Source organism: Lampris incognitus, chromosome 6 (genome assembly GCF_029633865.1).
Source record: "Lampris incognitus isolate fLamInc1 chromosome 6, fLamInc1.hap2, whole genome shotgun sequence".
Lineage (NCBI taxonomy): Eukaryota > Metazoa > Chordata > Actinopteri > Lampriformes > Lampridae > Lampris > Lampris incognitus.
The window spans coordinates 35,945,205-35,967,171 of record NC_079216.1 but is presented as its reverse complement, the minus strand read 5'-3'; the positions used below and the strand labels follow the sequence as shown (position 1 = coordinate 35,967,171).

At 42.7% G+C, this 21,967-nt stretch overlaps 1 protein-coding gene across 3 annotated transcripts in view; it reads right to left on the bottom strand.

The window, feature by feature from the left end:
* The window catches only part of LOC130114125 (protein inscuteable homolog), a 92,050-nt gene extending 71,339 nt beyond the window's left edge, over positions 1–20,711 (bottom strand). For 2 of the 3 annotated variants that reach the window (XM_056281897.1, XM_056281895.1), the window contains exon 1: positions 20,599–20,711. The gene's annotated coding sequence lies outside the window, so the exon portion shown is untranslated. The remainder of the gene's footprint in view (positions 1–20,598) is intronic. The other variant, XM_056281898.1, reaches the window with a different exon arrangement.
* Positions 20,712–21,967: the final 1,256 nt, after the last annotated feature.

Genomic DNA, 21,967 nt, shown 5'->3' with positions numbered 1-21,967 from the left:
TGCTCAACTTATGCTTTAGCCAAGGGCCCATCATGGTTTGCTGCTTTTGCTAAAGGCACTTTCATGCATACATTCTCAAACATTAACAGAATAAACTGTGGGCAATTTTCTGGTAAAGGCAGCAGTGTTTGTTGTTTACACAATCAATGCCTTGGTGTTATTTCAACATGCTGTGACTATTGACACACAACCACCAATACCACTTAAGTCTTGCCACAGTTACTGGAGTGTTTGAAAATGGTGGGTGAAGATACTTGGTTCAGTGCTACTGACTAATCTCTTTGTTTGCTCTAATGTTAAGGAGCTCCTTTATCTCAGAGTCTGTCCAATTTGCCATTTTTACCAAAAGTTAACTTACAGATTGTGACAACATACTCATTTCCCGAAAGCACATTGAATGAATGAAAGATAGAATCTCTTGTGCAATATGTTTTGAACACTTTAGATGGCACGGAATACCCCCCCCGAGAACCTTGTGATTGGTCAATATATACATCGACAAAAAAGCGTTGTATGTCAAAATGTTCTAGCATTGTGCTTGTTAATAGCGGTAATGTAATGCCTTTGTTCATACATTTGCTGATATGGAACTTTTTTCCCCCTTTTCCTCACCAATTGTAACTGGCCAATTACCCCACCCTTCCAAGCCATCCTGGTCACTGCTCCACCCCCTCTGTCGAGCCAGGGAGGGCTGCAGACTACCACATGCTTCCTCCGATACATGTGGAGTCGCCAGCCGCTTCTTTTCACCTGACAGTGAGGAGTTTCGCCAAGGGGATGTAGCATGTGGGAGGATCACGCTATTCCCCTCAGTTCCCCTGACCGACCAGAGGAGGTGTTAGTGCACTGACCAGGACACATACCCACATCCGGCTTCCCACCCGCAGACTGCCAATTGTGTCTGTGGGGACACCCGACCAAGCCGGAGGTGACACAGGGATTCAAACTAGACTGCTATGCTAGCCAGACGCCCACTGATATGGAACTTCAGTGTTTTGGTTTCTAGGTCTTGAGTTGTCAAATTGTCATAACCGATTTACCATCATATTGGTACCAGCTCCCTATCCATGACACATGATCCCTTAACAGCAAAGGGATGTTAAATTAACATTAAAGGCTGCATGCATGAACGCACTTTAAGAGACTTCTCAAAAAAATACATCGAAGCCCCAGCATTTGCAAATGTGGATCCTCCAGAGCTTGGCCATATGAGCAATTAAAACATCCTAAGCTGTCAGTGTTGTGGGAATGTGCAGCAATCATAAACAACAGAAAAAACATACCTGACTCAAGGCTAGCCAAGAGTTGAAATGGACATGACATGAGGACTGGGGTATAATTTCCACTGGGGACAGGAGGAGTATACTCCCCCCTTTTCAAAATACCATTTGTGTCACCCCCCAACCCCTCACTTTCAAACTCTTTTTATCTTCTTTTTTTTAACCGCAAAAATGTGCATAATACGCTACTGTATGGCCAGCCATCAGATTCTGGCTGAGAATGTGAATTGAGCAGCTGATTGTAAGGCCCTGATATGGTCCAAAAAAATTGCCACAGATGACTAGCAGACACAGACAGCCTACCTACATGGTTCTATAGTACATTTTGGTGTCTGTGGACGTGGATGTGTTCCACGCATGGGCACTTGAAAAATTGCTCACTGAATGAGCTATTGGCAGAATTCATAAAAACTAAATGCCAACACTAGCAGTTAAATTTAATGTCTTTCTTTGGAGTGGAGAAGAAAAGAAAGAAAGGAAATGTGAGTTGGTTGGGCAGCACAGTGACCCCGTGGTTAGCACTGTTGCCTCGCAGCAAGAAGGTCCTGGGTTCAAACCCCAGGTCCTTTCTGTGTGGAGTTTATATGTTCTCCCCATGTCTGCGTGGGTTTCCTTGGGGTGCTCTGGTTTCCTCCCACTATAAAGACATGTACGTTAGGGCTAATACTCCTGTCTGTGCCCCTGACCAAGGCATGGCAAAAGAACTGGAGTTGGTCCCTGGGTGCTGCAGCTCCCCACTGCTCCTACACCGTAGGATGAGTTAGATGCAGAGGATGAATTTTGTTATATGCTCGCTTACAATGACAAATAAAGTGTCTTTCTTTCTGACTTTCCAGACGCCTATTCAGTAATTTAACCCAGGATAATCATATTTTCTGTATAGACCTGTCGATGCTGGGCTAACGTTGACTGAGCCAACATCGATGCACTCTTGCTAGGTAACATTGTTACTATTACTAACGTTGGCTGGCAGCAAAATGGTCAGTAGTAAAAAGGGATTTGACAAACTAAATATTTAAGGTGGTTGCAAAACAGCATGATTTTTCTATCAACCTAACTTGAAAATAAGTCCACCTTAAACCGCAGCAAGTATTCTTCAACAATGTATGAAAAGCAGTCTCTTGCTGCTAGTTTACTTTAATGTTAGACTCACACTCCATGGGCTCAATAGGATAACTCCACTCTGCTTTCATATCGCAGATCAGATGAGGTGGAGGTGCCTATGGAAGACAGGGAGGGTGAGGCAGGGAGAAGCAGCACTGAGTTGCAGGTAGGTAATATGTGCTGTATAAAGGGTTAGGTGATATATTCAAAACTCATGCTTAGCTGTCATATAGGCTATTGTCAATGATTTGTTAAAAAACTCAGTCAATCAATCAATTTGAAAGTAATCAGTAACATCATCATCACTGATTTAATAAAGATATGTTCCTACCAGTCAAAAAAGTTTTTTCTTTTATATTTTTCATGAATTAAAAAAAAATTGCAGGACATTGTTATTGAATTATATCTGAATATTATCTGAATATGAATATTATCTGTTTGATGTCTGTAAATCCAATGACAAGTCCATTTAAAATATTAAATATTCATTAACATATACAGAAAGTAAGACAGCTTTTTCTTATGCGTATTTTTGTTTGGCAGAATTTAGCATGATGACCAATTTAATTATTCCCCAGATTTTGTATTGGTCACTGCAGCCCCGAAATATACGTAGAAACGCAGGACATTGGATTAGAATCAGGAAAAAAAATTCTGGGGGAGGGGAGGACCCCCCAGACCCCCCCCCCAACTTCTCAAACCAAAGTTATGCCCTTGCATGAGGAGATGGGAAAGCTCAAGGTTAGGAAGGTGTCAAAAAACAGAAGGGGAGAAGAAACCAGACAGAAAACACGTTAAGATATATAGAAATGGGGGTGTCCGGGTGGCGTAGCGGTCTATTCCGTTGCCTACCAACACGGGGATCACCCATTCGATTGGGGGGAACTGGGGGTGATAGCGTGATCCTCCCATGCGCTACATCCCCCTGGCGAAACTCTTCACTGTCTGGTGAAAAGAAGCGGCTGGCGACTCCACATGTATCGGAAGAGGCATGTGGTAGTCTGCAGCCCTCCCCGGATCGGCTGAGGGGGTGGAGCAGCGACCGGGGTGGCTCAGAAGAGTGGGGTAATTGGCCGATACAACTGGGGAGAAAACGGGGGGGGGGGTACATAAGAATGGTAACATAAACAGAGGAAATATAAGATGGACCGAAATATTTGAGGGAGGGAGAAAAAAATGATACCGTAAGCAGGGTGCAAGCTATAAGATGTTCTCTGGTTGGTAGCTTAGTGAGATAAAGTTAGTGAAACATAAGGGGGTGTGAAAACGGCTGGTTATTGAAGAGAGCAGGATCAGGATCGTTTGAAAACGATTCTGGGGGACAGGAAGCACTCAGTTTCATCAACATCTGTGGAGATAATGGTTAGTGTGACATGTTAAGTGTTCCCTTTTAACTTCAGTGTACCTGACAGCTGAAGCTTCACACATACAGTACACTCCTTTGCACTTCTGCCGCTCAAACTGCATCTTCTTGTTATTGCCAAGACTTTGCACTGCCTTGTTAACTTGGTCTAAATACTCAAGCAGGCATGCCTCATTCTGAGGCTGATCCCTAATGCCTTCCTTACGTTCCTTACGAGTTGGACAATTGTTTTCTCTCTTGCTTCTCCAACAGTCAGTCTAACAGAGATTTTGCTTCACGGCTACTTAAATATAGGCACACAAAAATATTATTTGCATGAGCAGGAATCAGGGCTTTAGCTGTTTTGGAAATGTTTGCGCTTCATATTTTTCAAAGGTTGGTTTAGACATGATAGAGTGGACATGCAAGGTAAGGCATATGACTAGCCTGTCACACAGACACCCGCAAACACAGACACACACAAATATTCTTAGACTTTCCTTCTGTAAAAGATCCCTGTAATAAAGTAAACTGGAAGTTTAGCCAGTTTTGGTTTTCTTCAACACGGCATAATAGCCCCCTTGAGCCATCATATGCACCAGTTTGGGAGCTGACGACTCAGAGCTCTGGTTGGAGAATGATTGGAGTGAATAAGAGGACTTCCTTGTAAGGCTGAAAGAGCTCACAATCTATTTGGGTCTCTTTGCATTCTTTCCTTAGGCATTGCAATATAGTAGAGGTTTAATGCTCTGCCTTTCCCCCCTGAGGTCTCCAGCATCCTTAAGAACCAAACGTGGTCAGGTTACACATACATGTACACACACACACACACACACACACACACACACACACACACACACACGCTCTGGGGTCAGTTACCCTGTTCAGTGTCACACTAACAAACATGGATGGATCATTAAGGTTGATATAAGTTACATGGAAAAGCAACAGTAATTCCCCAGCTTCATCATCAACCCTACTCTTCACATACCCAGGGAACAAGATAGCCTTTTTTCAAAAAACAAAAAAAAAACAACAAAAAAAAAACAACTCAGCCTCATAAATAACAGAACTGCTTCACCACAAGTCTGTAAAAGTGAACATGCTGCCATCTTGGTACTTCACAGACATCCATAAAAAAGGAGTTCTTCTTTTCCATGAATGTTATAAGAAAATTAAAAAAGATTATAGAAACACCATACCTCCTCAAAGCTGAAACCAACAACACGCCAGGAGAAATATCCAAATGCATTTTAAGATTCCTCTTCCATCGACAGCTACCAGAACTAATAACAGGAGACAGAGAAGCCAGAATAGAGCCAGTGTCCACACTCTGTCCGGCCCGAGTGGCAGTTGGGAGAGCTTTAAGAGGCCAGAGAGGATGCAACTGGATCCTGGCAGAGTCTTTCGGTCTACTGAAGTTGACTGTATGTGCACCTGACACCGCCATAATATGGTGGTGCGCAAAACATCAGGGACTACCTAATAATGAATGAGCTAAGCCTGTGGAGAGCAACCACACACACACACACACACACACACACACACACACACACACACACACACACACACACACACACACACACACACCACATGGCTAATGGGGAGTCATGCTGACATAATTGGAGTCTGGCTTACAGCCTGGCCAGGTAAAAAGTATGCTGTACTATAATCAGTCAGCGCAACTTGACACATGGCGGTAATAAAGTACACTGTCACCGCTCCTTAGCACTCCATACATCACTTAACAAACAGTGGGGCTGCTTGCATTGCTCTTTGTTACATAAAGCACCAGCATCATATTAGCAAGACATGAGTGAAATCGAGTGAGAGTAAAGGTGGAACAACATCCACAGGTTTTGTATTGACCAAGCCATGGCGGTGCATGTAACCGTATGGTTATGGTAAAGTAAGCATACATGACGTGTTACACCCTGTTCATCCGCCTTAACTGTAGAGAGGTGGATCTGTTCTAGTCTGTTCACAAATCTGCAACAAGACTTCCCCCCCCCCTTTTTCTCCCCAATTGTATCCAGCCAATTACCCCACTCTTCCGAGCTGTGAGCCGTCCTGGTCGCTGCTTCACCCCCTCTTTCGATCCGGGGAGGGCTGCAGACTGCCACGTGTCTCCTCCGATACATGTGGAGTCACCAGCCGCTTCTTTTCACCTGACAGTGAGGAGTTTCACCAGGGGGAGGATCATGCTATTCACCCCAGTCCCCCAGTCCACCCCCCCCCCACTTACTAGAAATTAAATCCTGGTTTTCATACCACTTCCTCCAACTTAATAGTGATAATACTAAAGTCCTCCTTGTAGGCACTAAATCTACTTTGGCCAAACCTGATAGTTTTTCTCTGGCTATTAACAATTCTATTGTTCATCCGTTGCCTCCAGTTAAGAATCTGGGTCTGGGTGTCATCCTGGACAGCACATTATCTTTTGAAGCTCACATCAACAATGTTACTCGGTCTGCATACTTCCACCTTCGCAATATTAATCACTTTCGCCCATCACTTACACCTAAAAGCACAGCCATACTCACTCACACCCTGGTTAGATCCCGTATTGACTACCGTAATTCCTCTTTGGTCTTCCCCTCAAGTGTCTTCATAAACGTCAACTGGTCCAGAATTCAGCTGCCCGTATCATTACCAGAACTCCTTCCATAGCTCATATCACTCCTGTTCTTCAGCAACTCCATTGGCTCCCTGTTAAATACCGGATTGACTTCAAGATCCTGCTCCTCACCTTTAAGGCCCTTAATAGCCTAGCTCCTTCACATCGTTCTGAACTCCTTCATATCCACATGCCCTCCTGCACTCTCAGATCCTCTGCTGCTCTCCAACTCACTACACCATTGGCCCACTTGACTACCATGGGGACTAGAGCCTTCAGTCGTTCCACCTATGGAAGTTTCTCCCACAAGAAATTCGCAGCTTTGACTCTCTTTCAACCTTCAAATCCCATCTCATTTTCACACTGGCATATTCAGTCTGGTACACACTTCATGGAGTTTTGTGCAGATGATGATTTTATACTTATCTGTTGTATTCACTTTTTTATTGTCTACCCTGCTTGTTTTGATTTTATGCTGTCTGATACAGTGCTGCTTGTTTTTTTTGGGGGGTTTTTTTTGTTATGTTTTTTTACTGTGTTCTGTAAAGTGCCCTTGAGTGCTCTGAAAGGCGCCCACAAATAAAATATATTATTATTATTATTATTATTACTATTATTATTATTACTATTATTGTAATTATCTGTGAGGCTACTCCATTGTTCAGCACTTTTTAACATCCATCCATCCATCCATTATCCAAACTGCTTATCCGTACTCAGGGTCATGGGGATACTGGAGCCTATCCCTTTTCGAGAAGTACTATGCAAATAAAGACTTTCACAATCCATGCACTTTCACAAACAATACTAAACCGGCATGGTAACCAGAACATGACTGGCTGAGGAGCAGCATTAGGGGTGGTAAACCAATCTGAGTTCACATCAATCAGCTCCAAAACAGAAGTTGAAAATGCTGCTAAACACCAGTTTAGACAGCCTAAATTATGGATCAGATCACAGAGCATCATTTGGGAGCGGCTGGGAGATGACATCAAGGAACAGCAGCAACCCTAAAGGACAGAGAGACGGGAGGAAGTTACAATTATATGCCCAGCCCAGCAGTGAAAAACCGAGCATTGAAAGGGAACCTCTCCTAACTCACAGCAAGCAATGGCAACAAGCCTTGGAGGAAGACGTTTCAGCCTAGCTTCAGTGAGAATTGATTCCCTTTTTCTTTTGCATCAATGTGCATTTCTGATTCCTTTAGAAAGGGTTAGGGCCACATGAAAAATGTATTTGAGATAAAAAAAAGGTGTCAATGTGACCAAAAACAGATAGAAGAACTCTACTAAGTTTTACTTATTTTGTTTTCAGTCGCATATCATTATGTTTTCCTTGTTATATCTTATTTATTTTGCAGTAGATATTTGTAACAGGCCTTTGACTTTTAAACTCCGTCACTTTCCGTATGTGCAAAATATAAGCTCCACACTAGAACACGTCGAGGATGTAACAGAAACACGTTATTATAAGACTATGTCAAGATAAACCTTAATACAAAGTGAGGTGCGGCCCTTGCATCCTCCAAGGTATTGGGGCAAAAAAAAACAAACCCAAAACGTTCAAAGTCAGAGAAGAATTCTTAAAATCGGTATCGTCAACTACCAAGCTGGACAGCAGGCACGCAGCCAAAACAATTCTTTGAAGCGAATTCCCAACAACAGCAGGCGCGCTCACCACCCCGAGCAACGCGGCCCGATCTTCTCCTGTCAATCACCCAGAGAATGACCTCACTGGAATTTATGTCACTCAGCTCCTTCAGTTAGATGGAGTGCCTTGGAAATGGCATTGGCCCAGTTACTGCCTTACATGTCAGCGAGGTCAGGCAACAAAACACAGGAGTCAGGTGTAATCCATAGTAAGAATTTATTGCCCGCTGTCTGTCTAATCATCTCCGCCCACGGGCACCTGCGATGTAAATTACTGAACTCATATCCAATGCCCAGGCCATAAATAAACATGGACTGGATACTGGGTTTGGATACCATGCTCAGGCTCTTAGGTGGGGTTTGCCTGACATTAGAGGCCACACACAAAAAGCACGAGGGGGGGGGCAGAGCAGGAGGGGAGGATGGGGGAACCGCTGCGATTCTTTGCAAGTAGACTCTACAGCTGTTTGACATTAACGGGTGAGAGAGGAGGGGGAAAGGATTGGTGGGGTTGAGTGTGTGTGTGTGTGTGTGTGAGAGAGAGAGAGAGAGAGAGAGAGAGAGAGAGAGAGAGAGAGAGAGAGAGAGGAGAGAGAGAGAGAGAGAGAGAGAGAGAGAGAGAGAGAGAGAGAGAGAGAGAAAAGAGACACAATGAGAAACAGAGAGAAGAACAGTTATGGAGTAAGGCTAGAGGGTACGCCAAATGCTTATAGCCAAGCTCAAAAATACAAGCGCCTCTTATTTTGTCACACATTCTGTGGAAATCCTGCCTCTGCCATAAGATAACATTTACCGTTTGCAGTGAAGTTAAAGTTGTTTCCAGAATCCCCCTGCAGAGCGTCAACACGGTGGACAAGGCAGTTGCGTGCATTTAACTAGACTCAAGACAATCTTTTGAACTAGTTGCTGCGATTGGAGCAAACTGAACTTATCTCATAACAGTGGTGCATTTCTTTCTGTTTTGGGAGGAATATCGTTTTAATAAACGTTGCATGCAAATCTAGCTGACTTGTAAGATAAATATTTTCCCCAGTGCAGTGGGAAATTTTAGGGGTGTTTTCCTTCGAGGTGTGTTATACCGCCGCAAAACCAAAGGCAGTGTGGTTAAAAGGGACACACATGGGGTCAATGAATTAAGCAAATATCAGCTGCAAAAATCGCAAGGTATGTAAGAAAACCTCAGCATGGAACCGCCGAGCACACTCACTGCACTTCAAAAGCAATTCCTGTGCTATTTTTTCACCATTTCTGGTGTACAAAGTCAACACGTGTGAGGGTTTTTGTTTTGTTTTGGGGGGGTTTTTCTGTGTAGTTAGGTCTGGAGCACAGTCGGCCTTGTCTCATTTGATCCATACAGAATTATTTTCAAGGTTAACTGGAGAGCTTGGCGCTACAGAGAGACACCAGCCATTCTACAAACACCACTGATGTCAAGAAGATAAAAACTCACTTATTCACTGGCATCTGTAAGACCTAAGTAAACAAAAGATCAGCTTTGTAGTTGATATTACTGTCGTATTGTAGTTTGTTTTGTTTTTTTCCCTCCCTTTTTCTCCCCAATTGTATCCAGCCAATTACCCCACTCTTCCGAGCCGGCCCAGTTGCTGTTCCACCTCCTCTGCCGATCCGGGGACTGCCACATGCCTCCTCCGATACATGTGGGGTCGCCAGCCGCTTCTTTTCACATGACAGCGAGGAGTTTCACCAGGGGGGCGTAGCGCGTGGGAGGATCACGCTATTCCCCCCAGTCTCCCCTCCCCCCAAACAGGCGCCCCGACCGACCGACCGACCAGAGGAGGCGCTAGTGCAGCGACCAGGACACATACCCACATCCGGCTTCCCACCTGCAGACACAGCCAATTGTGTCTGTAGGGACGCCCGACCCAGCCAGAGGTAACACGGGGATTCGAACCAGAAATCGGCGTGTTGGTAGGCAATGGAATAGACCGCCACGCCACCCGGACGCCCATACTGTAGTTTTAAAATTCAAGCAGCAAACTTCATCCCGTTCATACTCTTCTACAACACCTTAGCACTAGCTAAACGGATCATAACTGTGCATCCGGTTTACTGTAATAGCAGAGGTGCAGGGATGGCCCAGAAAATGACCCCACAAGAGTAAAAAAGTCTTCACCATTCAAAATTCCCTCAAGGAATGATATGTTGAATCAACACTTTCACACAAGGAGCGACAAGATTAGACCTTCCCGTCTCCTGTGTGTAACATTGCGAACGAAGCACCAGAGACCACATTTCCTCTCCCCATCTCCTCTGTGAATCATTGCATGAGCCACAAAGTAGTAGGAGGCAATCACAGAAAAAGGGGGAAGAGACAAACAGACCGACGGCCCACGCCGTCAGGACCTCTCTCTAATTATGAGATGGAAATGGGGAGATAAAGACAGAGGGAGAGATGGAGAGCAAAGAAGGAGAGAAAAAGGATCAAGAGAAACCAGTTTGATATCGATTGATCGCCCAGCCTCGGGCCCCAGGGTAGCTGCCATATTGGGTCCACCTACACAAAAATTTATACCTGCACTCTCTTAATTGAGTCACTCTGAGGAGAGGCTCTAATTCATGAACACAAGCATTCAGTGATGTGTCGGCTCTCACCATCCTCGTAATAAAGCAGCCTTGTAGATGAATAAATATCATTTGCACAGCATCCATGTTTTGTGCTTTGAAAAAGATTAGAGTGGGACTTGTGTATTTCCACAGTAACTTCTTAATGTTCTTTCAATACCAATCCCATAAGTACATTAAAGAAGCTAAACCCCAATGTTTAGAACAGACTGCTACCTGGGCACCAACTTTTGTCCTCTGAGTGTGCCTTTGAATGTCAGTTTCCATGGTACGTTCAGATTTGTTTGTTAATAAAATGTATCATAATCTTGTTACCAAAACAATTGGGTGGGTTTAAGGCGAGGAGAGGGAATGAGTAACTGTTCTCACTATATCAACAATGACAAAAACTGGAGGTGCTCTTAAGAAAGGCAATTAATCTAAAACTGCTGCAGTGACATTGCTCACCATTTGTGAATGTGTGTTTGAGGATGACTCAGAAGCAGGAACCAGCTGCAGAAGTTTATGTGTGCTCCATGATTTATCCCAGGATGAATGAAGGTTTACGAAAATGTCAGTCATTTTCAGCATCCAAAACTAGATCGCAAATAGTTGCATAAAGCTTTCGTGCTAGCTGCTTAGTAAGCAGAACAATACCAGCTCAATCTTTGTGGAGGTCGGGGGACAAACGGCTGGCTCCATGCTGAGGATGATCTGAGGATGATGTTGTCTGTCTTCCACCAGGGTCAAAAGTCACCAACCCTGCGCTAGCCGCCAGAGCCACTGATGTTGCCTGTTGTTACAGCAGTCTGGAATTTTCTAAATTTGTCATACCATGGTCTGGCTTGCATCTCTGCTGTCAATAGCTCTGCATTGCTGAGCAACTAGTTTGTTTTCAGATTTGTTTGTGTGTGTGAACTTTCTCTCACTTCAGGGGATCCAGCACTCTCAATGCTGATTAATTTATTTGGTACTAACTTGCTTAGCACTGCCATATTTTTCATTTTTGGCACACACTGTATTGTGCAGCTTTGTTTGTAGCTATTTCTAAAAGAATAAAGCTATGTTAGAGCAATTTCTGAGTACATCAGCAGCTCCACTGGTACAAATTAGGAGTGAAGTGTCTTGCTCAAGGACACCTTGGTATAGTTGCTGAGAGACTGGAGGTCAGCCACTTTTCAGAAAAAACACATGACATTTCCATGTGTTTACATGCAGTTAATGTGTGAAACAATAAAGCTATGTTGGAGCAATTTCTGAGTACATCAACAGTCTTTGGCAGTCCATGCAGCTTCACTGGTGCAAATTAGGAATGAAGGGTCTTGCTCAAGGACACCTCAGTATAGTTGCTGAGAGAATGGAAATCAGCCACTCAGAAAAGACACATGACATTTCCATGGGTTTACATGCGGTTAATGTGTGTAGCACATGTTATATCACGCATAATTATCTTATCACATGCAGAGAACATGTTTTGTGCATGTTAACATGAAATTTTTGCATGTTACATCACATGAAGTTATTTTATCATATGAAAATGTTCCAAAGACACATATTTCCCAGGTGCAAAGCATGTTTTCCACACATTGCCTATGTGATTTTATCATGCCAATCGCACATGTGGGACTGTTCACAAGGGATTTTCCTTGAGAAATTCATGTGTATTTTCTCTTAAATTCAAATTCAATTTTTTTTGTACAATCTGGTTCTTAATTTTGCAGTTGCCATCATGCATATTGATTATGATACTTCTTTAATCACCAGCTTCATTTTGGAGATTTTGGATATGCGACCACCACTAGACACAGCTTTACAACTGAATCTAATGAGGCAGCTGAACACAAGCCTTGAAGGTACTGTATGTTTTCTTCCCTGTCATATTTTGCACGAATGGGCATAAGCTCTGGAAGTGGAATAACCTGTCCCTCACACTCTGGGAGTGGAACAGTCCTGAAGTACAGAATGCAAGGAGTTAACCTCTCACAAATTGTGCTCAACAGACGCTGGCTGACGGATGTTGAGAAGTTTCTGACCTTTTGGTAAGACTTGTCTACTAAAGTATGTCTCCGTTTTTAGTATTTAAAAGAGGTGAATGTGGGAACACTAACTTTATAGGAATATTATTGATATGAAGCCCCTACATGACAGGGTTGTATAACAGGCATTGTCCAATGATGTTATATTGTTTTATTACTCTTGAAATTTTTTTCGTCAATCTCAGACCTTGAGCCCTTTCAGAACTATTTTCTAATGTATGCTGGCTAGTGATTTGTCTTCACTCCTCCAGTGTATGAAGCAAGGACCCTCCTTGCTGCACTGGTCTACAATCATCACAACCACTGGCTATTGCATGTCAACCAGAAAGGCAAAGTTTCATAAGTCATACTTTTGAAAACATTATATTTTATTATTTGGTTGCCTGAGGAATTTCTGAGGAGAAGTCAACAAGTTCACTAGAGAATGACGCCACCACTGAGGTGGGGGTGCCTTGGTGGAATCTCTCACTACATGAATGGAAAACCACACACAGTATGTTGTGACTGTCAACTAATTTTAAACTTGTTGTCTTTCAGACAAAAGAGGATCTGCAACAAGAAGTCCAAACATTACTGTGGCCAAACAGTGAAGGTTGCCAAGGACTACAGCTATATCCCTCTGCTGCAGCACAATGTCTTGGGGAAACGTTTGAACTCTACAGGGGGAATCCCAACACGGAGAACTCTCAGGCTGGATGACCCACAGGCTCCTGGTCGTCTTCCTGGAGTTGTGCTCCCACCAACGATTAAACTGGCCCAGGCACAAATCCGCAGAGAACAGGTATGTCAACAACTTGCCTAAAGTCCTATCTGATCATTCACAAGGAGCCACCGTGTTTGATTATGATTCATGCAAAAACAGAGTATTCAGGCCTACAAATCATGCCCTGTTATGGCATGATGGACCTATCTCCAATGCTGTAGACATGTTTGTTACCTCTTGTGCTCAATCGCTTAATCTGTGGATTATATGCCACTGTAAATCAGAATCAGAATCAAGTTTATTGGCTATGCAGGTTTGCACTACATGAAATTTGACTCCAGTTTCGTGGCTCTCTCAGTGTACTTAACATAGAATAACAACACTATAACACAGCAATCTTCAGATATATATACACAAAGATTGACTATATACAGGCTAAATAAGAGGCAATAATGTGCAATGGTGCAGAGAATATATCAGAGATGCTGAAATAAATGTTAGCAGGTTACTTATGTACATGCCCGACGTAGATGGACATGACAGAGTGTACCAGTATACATACAATGTACAGACAGTATATACAAAATGGTTGTATTTATTTGACAATGTTAAGTGTTCATTTGAATGACAGCTCGTTGAAAGAAACTGTTTTTATATCTGGTTGTTTTAGGGTACAGTGCTCTGTAGCGCCTACCACAGGAGATGTGTTGGAACAGGTTGTGACCAGGGTGTGACCAGGGTGTGAACAGGGTGTGATAAGTTTGCAGTGATGTTGCCTGCCCGTTTCCTGAGTCTGGAGGTGTATAAGTCCTGAATGGAGAGCAGGTTGGCACCAATGATTTTCTATGCAGACATAACTGTCCCTTGTAGTCTGTCCCTGTCCTGTGTGGTGGCCAAGCCAAACCAGACAGTGATGGATGTGCAGAGGACAGACTGGATTATTGTAGTGTAGAACTGAATCAGCAGTTCCTGAGGCAGGTTGAACGTCATTTCATTTCATTGAATATCATCAGCCTGATTTTTTTTTCCTGCCAAAATGACACCCATGCTTATACTTTATAGATTTCTGCTGATGTATAGCCATGTAATGAATTTACCTACTGGTCGACTTGTCAGTTGTCAGCATTTTTCAACCCAGTCCTATAAGGCACAACTACCAGGAAGTATTTGTTCCGGCTCTACTCTTGTACACCTGTGCTTTGTGTCCAGGTAGTTCTATTTCTACTGCTCAACCAATCAGCATCAATCCATTAGTGTAACAAAGCTATTTTCTTGCTCAGTGCAGGATTCGATCAGGGGTGTACTGAACCACAAGTCGACATCGCTAACCGCTCAACTAAAGGGGGCCGACCCTCTGGCCGATTGGCCAGTGAGTCTTTTGGCAGGTTACAATTGGATCAGGGTGTGCAGGAGTAGAGCTAGAACAAATACTTCCTGAAAGGTGTGCCTTGTAGAACTGGTTTGGGGAAACACTGGTGTAGGTTCAAATTCTTGCTATTATTTCTCTCCTCATAAAGGATATGGCTTCAGCTACATGACCAATGAGAGACAATGGGCACAAGAAGAGAGAGGAATCCTGAGAATATAGTTTACAGTACCATTGTTTGTTTATTATAAATACTTATTGAAATACTTGTAAAAAAATGAAAGAATATATATATATAGACACTGAAAAACTTTTAAAAAAATGAAATTGAAAAAATTAGTTTGTACTTTTGTAGTTTGTACTTTTGTAAATTAAAAGACCTTGTGTAACAAATAAAATAGTTTTTCTTTGAGGTAATGAACTGACACACAGAAACACTGAACACAGTCCCCCCCCCCCTTTTTCTCCCCAATTCTATTTGCCCAATTACCCTATTTTCCAAGCTGTCCTAGTCGCTGTTCCACCCTTTCTGCTGATCTGGGGAGGGCTGCAGACTACCACATGCCTCCTCCGATACATGTAGAGTCACCAGCTGCTTCTTTTCACCTGACAGTGAGGATTTCACCAGGGGGACGTAGCGTGCGGGAGGATCACGCTCTAAGATCACTGTCACTGCTTTCTTCTAGTAAACCTCCATTTCTTCAGAACTGGAATCCTGAAATGAAAACAATGAAAAGGTATAAAATGCCTAGTTATATTATGATACATTCCATAGTTGAAGTACATGCTGTTTGACAGTAACAGGAAAATAAACAATGGTAAACTGCAATGATACAGCAAGGTAAACTACAATGATACGTGAAATGATGAATACATAGACTAAGGCCAACCTGTTACTCTGGCTGAAACATTAGTGCATCAATTCAGCAAAATAAAAGTTGTGATGGGAATTATCATGTCAATAATGAAGTGTGGCTACACATCTTATTTATAATATTCTGTCTAGTTCACCAACCGTTAGCGCTATCATCCAGCAAATTTAGCTATGCTGACATTGCTGGGCTTCTCGGTGAAAGCTAGACAAACAGCAATTGCTAAAGATGGCCCGCTAGCTAATGCCGACTTATCATATAAATGCAGTCAATCTATCAAGAAGATAAGACGTTCCATCTATCCTTCCATTATCCAAGCCGCTTATCCAAAGTCAGGTCGCAGGGATGCTATACTTTGTTAATCCCCGTGGAGTAATTCATCCTTTGCATTTAACCCATCCTAGTCATGTAGCTAGGAGCAGTGGGCAGCCACAGTGCAGCGCCTGGGGACCAACTCCAGTTATTTTTGCCATGCCTTGGTCAGGGGCCGCGACAGGAGTATTAACCCTAACACATGTCTTTGATGGTGGGAGGAAACCAGGGGACCTGGTAGAAACCATGCAGACATAGGGAGGATATGCAAATTCCAAACAGAAAGGACCTGGGATGGCCTGGGGTTCAAAACCAGGACCTTCCTGTTGTGAGCCAACAGTGGTAACCATGGGCGACTGTGCTGTGTCATGCAACGAGAATGGATTAGTTCAACGTCACTAGCCTATATTTTAAGCATATAACAATATTACGCTTTATGAATCCAATTTTTTTTAAACACAATATTAGTCAAACTATAATAACAGTGTACCTTTACTTACCTCATCTATCAACATGATGCCGGTAAATCACGTTCAGTCTCGTGTATGCCGTGTCACGTCACTGTTTTGGCCGATGTCCAGGATGCTTGTTCACACCTACGGAGTGCAAGCACGTGTGCGAGCGCGAGCGCCAGGATGCTGAGTGAAGTTCACTTAACGGCCACCGGTGTCATTAATGAGAAGGATTTTCTGAAAATTCCATATAGAGCCTTTAAAAAAGTCCTTTCTGCAAAAACAATAACAAAAACCCTCGTGCCTCAGTTAGACTGTGTACATGATCTATATCTAGGACTTCTCGGTTGTGCCAGCCAGGTAGCTAGTTGATGGTTACTTCTACCTACTATAGACTGATCATCTTGCAAGTTGAAGCAGGAAGTTGCTGAGCAATGCGATGGACCACTGATTAAAATTGGACATTTCAGATAACTTTTAGATTGCACTTGTTAGGTTGCACTTTCGTCTTCACTTCCAAATATGTGGTTGAGATGAGTGAGTTACATTGGACATATTAAACATATCTGACGCTTGATTTTCATGGTCCCAGAAGATGGCATTGCAAGGCTTTCCAGTCGTGGTCCTGTGTCCAAGATCTCTACAATGAAACCGGTGTATAAAATGACATTATAACCAATGTGCATGATGTAAAAAACTACGAAAATAAGACAAGTTGTAATAAATAAATAAATAAAAACAGAATTATGCTTCAAGGCTACTGTTTCCATCAATTCAACAGCTTGGGTTTGTTTTGTCTAGTTTTGCCCTCAGTATGCCATTAATGGGCAATCATAATCATATGTCCCTACAAGCCAAACTGTATGAAGGTTCATTCTAACCAAACACCAACCTGATTTCAGGTTGATCATGGTGACTGGTTGGGGCGAAAACCTGCACATTTGTGACCCTTATTTATTGCACAATTTTATTGTCAATTTTTTTTTATTTGATTGATTCATTTATCCACGAATAAGCATTTTTCCACTAATTCATCCGCAATTTAGATTTGTAAATACAAGGGAAATGATAAGCGAATTGATAACACTTATTTTTGCCCTTGAATTGAGATAGTAGGATCAGGTAAGTCAGAGTCATAGTTTTGAGGGAACAACAAACCTTGGAGGCTAAATTAGGTATTAATCAATCTATAAATCCTATTCTATATTATGCTAAGGTTAATGATAAAGCTGACAAACTCTGACCAGAGAAAATGGGGCAGACAATACATGTGATTATCCAGACATACTGTAAGCCAAATCAAAGCTTCATGTTCTCAACTTTAACTGTGGTCACAAAGCTTGGTCACACCCTCGGTGACACATGAGTGCAGTCGCTGTTCATTAGACTGGGTCTGTTCACCTAAGCACTATGCTGATGGCTTGAAACAATGGGTGTGGGAGGGTGACTGCAGATGGATGAGATCTTTACATCAGAAACCCTGAATTACCCAACCCCATTGAGGGCACCTAATTAAACGGTGTGACAGCACAGTCAGGGCCACACCTACATGTGTGGTTCACGTTAAACAGGCCATGCCCAACCCCAGCTGGAAGAGGAAAAAACAGATGTGCCAAACAGGCAACCTTTTTTTTTTTTGTTGCTAGGAGGGCAAAAGTGTTCTTCACTGGCATTGCATAGCATATAGCTCCTGTCAATGCTTCAGAGACAGATGGAAGCTTGTTTGGAGTACGATGCTCTCTTGTCAAAAGGTTTTAAACTTTTGCGCAATTTCTACTTGGCTGTTGACCTTTATGGTTCAGTACTGTGGATGACAACTACAAATCAAAACATTCAAGACAAGAAAATTCAAATGGAAAGGCAACAGATAACTAGCAACAGATACCCAGGTATCAGTTTGCTTCAACTGCTGCAAAGTTCACCTAGGACAGTGAGGGCAAACCAAGTCTTTTGGGGCGGGACGTTATGGGTCTTCACAATTACCTAATACACACAGCAAACCTGTCCTCTGCGTTCCACCCAGTCATCCCTACTCATATTCACTAGTCATAAAAATACTATGCTAAGTATTGTCGGGAGTATGAAGGAGGATGTCCTCTCCATTAAAAGTAACAAAAAACAGGCACCTCTGAAAAGCACAGTTCCTGCTAGGTACACGTACCATACTTCATGAAAGCTTATCGAGAGCTACATTAAGCTAAAAGTGGGGGCTTACAAGACAAAATAAATAAAGTCTGTCTGATGTAGTTTTTACCCATTGCAGTGTTTTGAACCTATGGCTCATACAGACTAATGTTTAAGTTCTACACTCGAGCAAATATTGTGAGAGAAGCAAGGAGCTGAAAATGTTTCAACAACTTCTTCACAGATTTCTGGCTGTTGTTTTTTTTTCTTTCTTGTTACTGCTTCCTGGCTCTGTATTCTCTTAGCCCCCAATGAGGCACAGGAAAGTCTTTATTTTCTCTTCTATTTAATTTGCTCTTTATTTTATTTTATTTTATTTGCTCTTTTATTTGCATGGTGTACACATACTGTACACCCACATACTGCATACATGCACACACACTACACTGTAAGGACATACATATATGCTTTAACACACAGAAACTTTTTACATTCTCTTACACACAAACTAATATGTACATATGCATGTAATACTCTTTGCACACATAAGCACACACACACACACACACATATCTAATTACATATTATTAAGGTGCCGAAATGTGCCAATACCTCTCTCTCTCTGATTTTCATCCTTTTGTCTCTTTCTACCTATCTCTGGTCCTTTCTCACACAACAACACCATGTGTGCAACACCATGCTACACACATGCAGCCCATAGCAAAAGGATGCGGTAGCAGTGTCATTGTTGCTACTGTGAGCATCACTGTAATTGCTTCTGTTTTCCACAGCACACACCCATTTTGTTCACCACACCCACCGGATCAGCCGACTCCAGCCACCGTGGTGTTCAGCGCCAGCAATATTTAGGAATCATGAAATCATCTTCCCAGCATGAGTGGATGGTTTAGCTTGAGGAGTAACAATATTATTTTGATGCCACCCACTGGGAAGTAGATGGGGTCTATGAAATCTTTGCTAATGAGAATCTGAGTCCAAAATCCATAATTTAAGTATTTACGTAATACATGTTTCAATGAGTCTGAAAAATCTGTCAGTGTGAATACCACAACTGCAAGCAGCCTAGGAAAGCGCAATTGCTAAAATCGTCAAAAAAAGAGCGAATGGCCTTGTAGAAATAAATACTAAAAACAATCAATGTAAAGTGCCTTAAGAGTCAAACAACAAGTAAAGCAGTCAACAGTACAAGGCTTTGTCCTGGAAAAGGACAGAAGATAAACAGCAAATTAAATTGAGAGGATTAATACCCATGCACTGCCCCTAGCAGTATCTGCTAGTGGTGGAGGCCTTATGTGGCTATGAATGTGGGCTACTTTGTTAATGTGGTTCATTACAGATAAGAGCCTTAAAAATATAATCACTTATGTAATCTGCGAGAATACCTAAAAATCAGTAATGTAATCGGATTGCATTTAGTTTTGTTTTGTTTTTTACTCTGCCTGCATAATCTGTGCAAATAATCAAATTCATATTTACTGGCCATAACTTAACCAACAGTGGTCATCATCCACAATGATGAACCATCCACAAGCAACAGAAGTTACCAAACACCAAACCAAGTTTCTCCAGTTTTGATTATGGGGTACTGAAAGAAATCCTAACATATAAGAAAAATATGTGTGAATTTAAATTTACCTTTTCAGTTTCAACATATTTTTGAGTAATTTGTGAAGTAATCAAGTGTTTTTTTAACCAAAATTATCTACGATCCAATCACTACTTTGGATAGTAACTGTCACAGATTACATTTTTGCCGCACTTCTGAAATAATAAGGGCCCTTGCCAAGTGATAAAGGAAAAAAAAACATGTCCCTTTAAATGAAGGAGGGTCCCGCTGAAAGCACCTGGCGCATGTGGCAACAGCATTGCCAAGGGAGAGGACCACTGAAATGTGTTTCATAGTCCTGAAAGTGAGAGGCAACTGATGGACGACTGCACAGCTATATCAGGATATCTACTATCAAGAAAACTACTAGGATGTCCTTTGTCACCCAACAAGTTTATCTGTGTGGCAAGTGTTCAGCTGAGCCATTGCATAGCCGAGCATCATCGCTGTGATGCTTTTTGTTTCGCTTTTAAATTAGTCAGAAGTCTTGAAAGTCTTGTTAACATCCTTTCACCATTCCCGAGAGAGGGGATTTACATTTGACAGACTTACCGGTTTTCTTGCTCAGTCCTTCAGAAGTTACGGGTTCCCGGGTGGATTCATTGTTGTGGCTTGGGGTTATTGTCCTCTATCCTATAAACACTCTCCTCCCTCCTTCTCTCTCCCTCTTCCTCCCTCCCTCCCCCCCCCCCCCTCTCTCTCTCTCTCTCTCTCTCTCTCTCTCTCTCTCCTCTCTCCTCTCTCTCTCTCTCTCTCTCTCTCTCTCTCTCTCTCCTTCTCTGTCTCTGTTTCTCTCCTGGTACAACCACCGCTGGTGCCTGCCGGAGTAGGACTGCTCAAAGTCTAAACGTGACCAGCCTTATGGTTTTTCTTGGGAAGAAAAAGTCCACATCCCACTGTCAGTCAAGCAGTGGGAGCATAGTTTCAGCTGGGCCGCCATCCAAACAGACATGAAACTATTCTATTTCGGTCTGCCATATGAGCAGTGGCGCTGCATTTTTTTTTCTCTCTTAGGAGAGGAGAAAGAGATTCTGTGGCGGAGTATGTAATTGCAGAGTGACCAGTTATGGTGAGATGTAATTGCAGACCTCATCAGATGGAGAGAAACTGCCAACAAGAAAAGGTAAAGGACTTTTAAAAAGTCTTTGAGAGAAAAAAAAACAACACAGACCACATAAATAAATGGAGAGCTGGGATCCAGATGTGGCAGCAAAAGGAGGGAGGGGAGAACAGAGGGGAAGAAAGAAAGGGAGGGAGGGAGGGAAAGGGAAAGGAGGGCCAGACGAAGGAACTGCCGTGGCAGCAGAATGAAATCCCATTTCTGACACGGTGAAAGGGTGTTTACCTTCCCAGGAACAGTCACAGAGGAGGGAAATGGGGTTTGGGGAAGGTGAGAGGATGCTGGGCTTTGCCGAGTGTTGTTTCTGGACCTTGACCATGAGTACTCCTGGGTGTCTGGTTTCATGTCAGCCTTAGAAATGACTAACCTGTGGAAAAATTGGGAGCTTTAAAAATGAGGATGGGGAATCACTATGTAAATGGCAGTTGGCTGGTTCCCATTACTAGCAATACTCAGCTGGTCTTTGTCGCCAAAGTTGATCCAACGGCACATTCTTGAGTGAATAATTATCTTGTGATTATCTGAAGGGGAGCTGCTCTGCACACCAATCCCCACACACATAAGGTCTTGTTACATTGTGTGGAGTCAATAAATATTAGCTTACATGTAAAGCTCCATGTAAACAGCTAATTTCCTCACAAACTTTGCCCCATTTCCTGGCAAAAGTGCTCGCTGAGTGCTCGCTGAATGTGTCAGAGAAGCACATTGCTGTGTAGAGAGGTAATCGTAACATAGGCCCCCATTATTGAAAATATTAAATGGAGGCTGCTTCCAAAATCTCCGGTTTTGAAACAAGAGTTG